Below are 7,802 nucleotides of genomic sequence, written 5' to 3' on the forward strand. Positions count from 1 at the left end.
TGGTGTCTCTGAAATTCCTTATTTGGAATGTGAGGGATCTCCGATACAAAATTAAGCGCTCAGCAACCCTCACATTCCTGAAACAGAGCGGATGTTATAGCACTGGTCGAGACTCACATAGAGGGACCATTTCAAAGGGCACTACGCCGGTCATTGGTGGGGTGAACGTACCACTCAAACTCACATTCCAGTGGGGTATCCGTACTCATTGCTAAGTCAGTACACTTCGAGCTAGATGAGGTTTGCACAGATCCACTAGGCCGATATGAATTCTTGTCTGCTAAACTGTATGGAGAACTCTTTCTCATTCTAGCCTCTCATGTCCCCCCCCCCCCCATTCTCCATCACGACAATTGCGGAAGGCCTCAAATTTATGGCCCAATACCTATCAGCTCAGGTAGTGCAGATGGGAGACTTCAATACTAATACATTGAACAAGGATCTAGACAGGCTAAGGACCACTCCGACTAACCCAAGAACAGCAGGGGAATCCAGACTCTCCAAACTTATCTCCTCATTCCACCTTACAGACACCTGGAGATACAAATACCCACAAACACGCCGCTATTCCTGTTTCTCCTCCACTCACAACCCAATGTCATGCATTGACTTTATTTTCTTTTACAAAGATTTTTATTGTGAAGTAACAAGTTTATGAGTCAATACAATAGGCTTACAGTTGGATTTCGGTACAGGTAGTTTCAGTTAAGTATAATTCAAGCAGATTTCCTTCTAACCATGTACACATTCCCTGGATCAGGACAGACTATAGGTTTCGCATAGATGTAACACAGACATGGCCTGGAGTATGTCCGAAGCCTATAGTAATCATATCTGATGAAGTGGAAAGATGAAAAAAAAAAAAAGAGGGAGGGGAAAGGGGAAGAGACAAGAGTAGGGGGAATAGAGGGGTCTGGAGAGGAGAGAGGGAGGTCAGAAAGAGGAGTGGGGGGATTGAAGAGGAGGAGGATGGGCCCACGGGGTATGTATATCAAGAAGCTCCCGCGCTCTATGGCCAATATGGTCAGAAGGTAAAATTATATTTCAACGGGAGCAGCAATCACTGTATGAGTTGGCTCTCAATGCTATATACAATTGAAACAGGGGGGGTTGTGTTGCGCTTCCTTAAAAAACCAAATAATATGAAAATATAAAAATGAATAATTAATACTAGCAAAAAACGAATATATGTGCAACAGTGATTATAAGCTAAAACAGTGCTAAGTGCTTATAAGTTATATTGAAAGTGCATACGTGCATTTATGCATAAATCAACTATTTAAAAGTGTCTCTGTGTATCATTCGATTCCTGTTGGAATTAGTTTATTTTATGCTTTGTGTGTTTTCAATAATTTTTTTCACATTGTAATTTTACACAGATTTTTTTTCTAGTGGTTATATGCGTTCTATTGCATTTAGCATATGTATCCTGGATTTTGACACTTGAATGATGCACAGAGACACTTTTAAATATTTGATTTATGCATAAATGCACGTATGCACTTTCAATATAACTTATAAGCACTTGGCACTGTTTTAGCTTATAATCACTGTTGCACATATATTCGTTTTTTGCTAGTATTATTCATTTTTATATTTTCATATTATTTGGTTTTTTAAGGTTGGGCTCACGGGGTGTGCCCCACTGGGCTCCTACAGCGACAACAAGGTGACATCAAATCTGGGAGAGTGGTGGTACTCTATCCAGGGTTGCCAGACTCTAAGGAATTTGGTATGAATGTCAGAGAGAACAGAAGACAGTTTTTCATTGACCATGACATCGTTCAGACGGTTTTTGACTGCCTCAAAGCTAAGGGCCGGGGTTCTCCATGCTCGCGCTATTGTCAGCTTAGTTGCGGTAAAAAGATGCTGCGCCAACTGTCGTTCTGGGCGTAGTAGTTCCGGTATTGCTTTGCCGAGCAGAGCCTCGAATGGATCCTTTTTTAGGTTCACCCGGAGTAGACTGCGAAACAGCGCGTAAACCCTGACCCATAGTCTGCACACCTTCGGGCACGTCCACCAAATATGGGCCATTGTGCCCTCCTGGTCGCACCCCCTGAAACAGAGAGAGGAGCAGGTGGGAACGAAGCGGGCTAAACGTGTCGGGGTGTAATACCACCGGTATAGGACCTTATAGGCGTTCTCTAGGATCGCGACGTTGCATGAGCATTTGGATAGGGTTAGGGTCATTGCCTGCCAATCTTCTGGATCCAGCTTCTTCCCCAGATCCTTCTCCCACTGCAGGTGATAGGATCGCACCGGGGTTTCTTCTTGGCGATCAAGGCTGAGTATATTAAAGATATCAGACCAGGAGAGTGAGGCCTGGATCTGCAGATGCTTTCGAACGGAGACAACCCGTAAGGGGTGTCCTGGGATTTGGTAAGGCTTTGGAGGAAGTGCTGAATCTGAAGATATCTAAAATACTCCCTTAAGGGTATATCGTGAGACGAGCGCAAGGCTGCAAATGGTAGTATTCTAGTAGGAGTAAGTAGTGAATGAACGTCTACGAAGCCATTCCGGGTCCACCAATTGAATTGTGCAGAGTTATCAAGACCCGGGGGGAAAAGAGGGCAATGAAGGAGTCGCAGCAGCGGGAGATGGGGAGAAGCCAACCCTGCAGAATACTTCACTGAGTCCCAAACTCTCAGAGTGTGGAGCATGCAGGGCCCCGTAATCGTGGGGCGGTGTTTTGGCGGGAGCCAGGGTAAGGAGGAAATGGGGATGGGGTCCACTTCGAGTAGGTCGATGGCCGCCCACAATGGGAGCTGATATGTCTCACGGAGATGAGAGAGGGGTGCTATGGCGGCTGCTATATAGTAGTCTCTTAGATTTGGGACCGCAAGGCCTCCATTCGCTCTTTTAGCAAACATGATTTGTCTGTTAATACGAGGGCGTGATGACCCCCAGATAAATTTTAGGACCCTACGCTGATGAATATTGAGGATACGAGAAGGAACCGGGATATGGAGGACCCTAAAGTAATATAGTAGCTTTGGGAGATATGCCATTCTGATGACTGATATTCTCCCGATCCAAGATAGGGGTGTACTGGCTATTTCAATGCCCTTGATATCAGGGTGCGTTCTTATCGCTTCCGCCAGGGGTTCCAGCGCTAGCACAAACAGCAGGGGTGATAACGGGCATCCCTAGCGGGTCCCTCTTTGAATGTCAAAAATGTGGATTCAAATCCATAATATTTTATTTTTGCCCTGGGGGAAGCGCCGACATCCAGGACATAAACGGGGACCCGAAGCCGAAATGCCGCAGAACCGATGTAAGATAGGGCCATGACAAGGTATCAAAGGCCTTAGTCATGTCGAGGGAGAGAAGCATAGATTCAAGAGAGCAAGTGTGAGCTAGGTGTTGTAGTTGCACTATACGGCGGATTGCGTCGCCAGTCTGTCTCTGGGGCACAAAACCGACCTGATCTTTTTTTAATCAGACGAGGGAGAAACGAGTTTAGGCATGTCGCCAAGATTTTTGTCAGGAGCTTCATATCGATAGTGATAAGTGAGATAGGCCTGAAATTGGCCCAAGATGAGTGATCACGGTCAGGTTTCGGAATCATTACTACGTTTGCCGTCAGAAGATCCGGGGTAAGAGGACAGCCTCTCTTTATCGAGTTGTACATAGCCACCAGATGGGGTGTCACAACTGGTGCCAGTTTCCTGTAATATAGCGCGGTATATCCGTCAGGCACGGGTCGCTTGCCCACCCTAAGTTCTTTTATAGCTTGTAGAACTTCTGAGGGTTGAATGTCCCTATCCATAAGGGTGACATGGGCCCCGGTCAAGGATGGGAGCGAAAGACCCGCAAGAATGTTGGCTTCAATTAAATATTTTGGGGTTCATATCTCCAAAAATCCAGCTGATTATATCAAGCTCAATATTGAACCTTTATTTTCCCTAGTAAAAACCAAGATACAAGTTTGGTCTCACCTACCTCTTGGGATTTGGGGCCGCATTAACTTGATACAAATGGTACTGCTGCCAAAGATTCTTTATGTCCTGTGGCACTCCCCGATCTATTTACCCCTTAGATATTTTAAGTCAATCGAAGCACTCCTCAAACCCTTTGTCTGGGGGAACAACAGGCATAAACTCAAATGGCAAGTGCTCAAAAACCCTACCGAGATGGGCGGCACAGCACTCCCAGACTTTAACCGTTACTATATAGCGTCCCAACTCTCTCACAAAGACAAGGTAGACAAAAAGAGATTTCTTACTCTACTGTGTCCCAAATGGACACAATTGACAGATGACCCTATCTATGCCATAACTACAGAGGCTGAGACTGTTGAGACAAGACCTGACAGACATTCGTTGATACATCACTATAAACGCATATGGGACTTAGCAGTCTCTATGCTTGAAATACCCCCCCTCAATGATTACACCCCACTATGGTACAATAGGGTACTACAGAACTTCAGTTTCCAGGATGCACAACTTTGGCTCAAACAGGGTATCTTCTATATACATCATCTAATTACTAATGGAACGATTAAAACATGACACATTCAAGGCGGAGTTTGCACTACACAACCGAATGTTCTTTAGGTACATCCAACTGAGACAAGTAACTCAGACTCAGTTCCTACGCTCTCACCCCTCCACAGCCTACCCCTAACCCCATCATTGCAATTATCAAAGGCACAGATCCCAAAAAGCTGATCTTGTGTTTCTATAACATGTTTGGCACGCCACTCTCATCCAAGATAGCACATGGCTTGAAGCCCGATGGGAGGGAGACCTGGGCCCACTGGAGGATGAAGAGTGGGAAGAAGCTATGGAAACCTGTAAACAAGTGTCCCCTAAACTTTCAGATAGGTTGACACAAATATATATATATTGCATCATGCATATCTCACCCCACTCAGAGTGGCCAAGTACAAAAGAGATTAACCTAATTCCTGCCCTGTGTGTAACCTAGAAATGGGCACTTTCTTCCACCTTATCTGGGCCTGCTCAAAATCATAAGGATTCTGGGAACAAGTTGTGACATTCCTGCATGACGATATGGGTTCCCCCCTGGCACTTGACCCAAAGCAATGTCTACTGGGGATATACCCGGATGTCCTAAAATATTCCTCCAGGAGACCCTCTTATCAGGCAGGAAGGTCATGGCTAGAAAGTGGATGAGAACATTGCCCCCTGCGGACATAAACGCCAGCCTTCCATACAAAAAAAATACAAAAAAAATCTCTATATTAAGATAAATACTATAAGATATGGGAACGTTGGCTTCAATAATCTGAAACCTAGGGGGGCGTGGCCTGCAGCTGCATGGCGTAGGACGCATTTTGTATGAGCTCCGGCTGCACTACATCCTTTCTATCATCCTTGTGGACTAATTTGACTTTTTTCACAGCGCATTATCCTACCTCCACCGGGAGAACACCCAGCACCTATGTCGCCGCCGAAGAAATCTCAGGGCGCGATCGCTAGGCTCGGAAAGTTCCGAGCGGATGTTCCGGACCTCATGGAGGAAGATGGCGCCGCTCCGGGCCCGACTGAGGAGAATCCCCCCTCTGGCGATACAGCTCGCATTCTCGAGGCTGTCACTCTCTGCCGCACCTCCCTTACCTCTAGGATCGAGGAGGTCAAGGGGGACATCTCCCTCATTCGCCAGGATCTCCACAAACTGAGAGAGAGGGTCGGCGGAGCGCAGGCTGGGGCAGGTGGAGGATGATATCCCCCCCCCCAGATTTCCACAGAAAGGCTAAAGCACCAACTAACCGCCGTCCTGTGCAAACAGGATGAACTTGAGAACAGAATGCGCCGCTGTAATCTCCGCTTCGTGGGACTACCTGAGAAAGTGAAGGGCTCTGACCCCCCTGCATTTCTCCAACGCCTGCTGATTGCAGATTTTGGCCGAGAGGCCTTCTCCTCTACTTTCGCAGTCGAGCGCGCCCACTGCCTGGACTCAAGACCCCCGCCTCCAGGTGCCCCACCGCGCACTTTTATCACAAAGATGCTCAATTATCGTGATTGGGACGCGGTTCTGCGTCTCACCCGCGAGAAGGGCAACATCCCCTACAAGGACAAGCGTATCGCGGTGTTCCCAGACTTCTCCGCCGAGGTTCAGAAGAAGAGGGCTCAGTTTACTGAGGCCAAGCAACAGCTCCGCATCCGCATCCCTGCTCGGCTCCGTGTACGTGATGGCAAGACCCACTTTTTTGAGGACCCTGCTGCTGTACTCTCCTGGCTGGAACAACGCCCGGATGATGCCCCTGCCTAACTCTGATGGCCATTAGGATGTACTTCAGCGGCCCCGATCTTGGCCTCCGCGGATGAGGGACAGCAATGTTATGAGCCGTGAGTAGCCTTAGGCCCCTGTTGCCCTCTCCTGTTTAATTGGCCCTTCACTGACTGGTGTGCCATACACATGTCTATGTAAGCCCCTTGATGCCTTGTTTGAGCCCCTGTTTATGCCCTATACCACTTATGTCCTATTCCATATGGGTCCCCCCTTTCCACAGACAAACTTGCAGCCGGGAATCTGGACACTGTTCTCGGCCGAGACCTCCCTATGCTGAGACTACCTACCCAGCCGCACAGCACAGTTGACTTTTGTTCGTCCCCGTTCCTGGCGGGGAGTGCGCCTGGCCACGCACGTTCTTTGCACCTGGACGTTCCCCTCATTGTCCCTTGTGGCCGAGTGCGCTCCTCCCTGTCACTCCAAGTCGTGTTTCCCTGGCCGGCCTCAACTCTCATGTATTTCTTGTGCTGCTGTGTACTTTCCCTGCCTTGCCGGTCCAGCGTAGGCACTGTTAAGCTGCACTTTACCACATTCAGGTTTTGTTTCAAGTTTAAGTTCTACGTTTTTTTTGTTTGTACTTACCAAGCTATGTCTGACAAATGCTCTACTGTTTGATTATGTGTACCAGGAATTAATTGCACTGCCCTTGGTTTCTATTTTTGATGCGGGAGAGGTTGATGGGTGTGGGTGCGGGGTGGGCCTGCGGCGGGTGGGTTTTTTGCCGCCACCCTGTGCACTGCCCCCTGTGAGGGTCCCACTTTGTGAGACTGTGGGCCTGAGCGCTCACCACCTGTTACAACTGCCCTGTAATGTGATATCTGTTTGCAATGGCGTCCCTTAAGGTGGTTACTTGGAATACGAGATAGATCTAAGAGGGTGGCGGTGCTATCTCATCTCAAGCAAATGCGAGCGGATATTATGCTACTGGTTGAGACTCATATTACGGGTCAGCTACAATTGTCCCTTAAAAAAACGTGGGTTGGGTGGATGTATCATGTCCCTTATACTAACAATTCTAGCGGAGTTGCTGTCCTGGTGGCTAAAACCACCCAATTTCACCTCCATACTCTGCAAACGTTATTTATTCTTACATGTTACGGTTGGAGGCCTGGAATTTCTATTATTAGCCTTCTATATACCCCCGCCCTTTCAGTTTGAGGCCCTCCAGGAGGGGATTGATTTTATGTTACAGCACCCCACGCTGCCAGCCATGTGGCTAGGGGATTTTAACTCAGTGATATCCCCCGCTCTGGATAGGCTCACCCGGTCCCCAGTGCCCTCTCTTCCCCCATCGCAGACCAGATTTGGCAAGTTCCTTGCTGAATTTTCTCTGACGGATACCTGGAGATATGGACACCCTACCCAGAGGGAGTATTCCTGCTTCACGCCGGCACACAATGCTATGTCCCGGATTGATCTGATCCTGTTCTCCCCTGCCCTACTTCCATACCTACAGGATGTGGGGTTTGGGACAAGGGTATTGTCTGACCACTCGCCCTATTGGGCCAGGCTTCGCCTGCCCTCCACCCCGGTATCCCGAC

Source organism: Lithobates pipiens, unplaced genomic scaffold (genome assembly GCF_037356315.1).
Source record: "Lithobates pipiens isolate NorthernLeopardFrog02 unplaced genomic scaffold, aLitPip1_a1.2 Scaffold_13, whole genome shotgun sequence".
Lineage (NCBI taxonomy): Eukaryota > Metazoa > Chordata > Amphibia > Anura > Ranidae > Lithobates > Lithobates pipiens.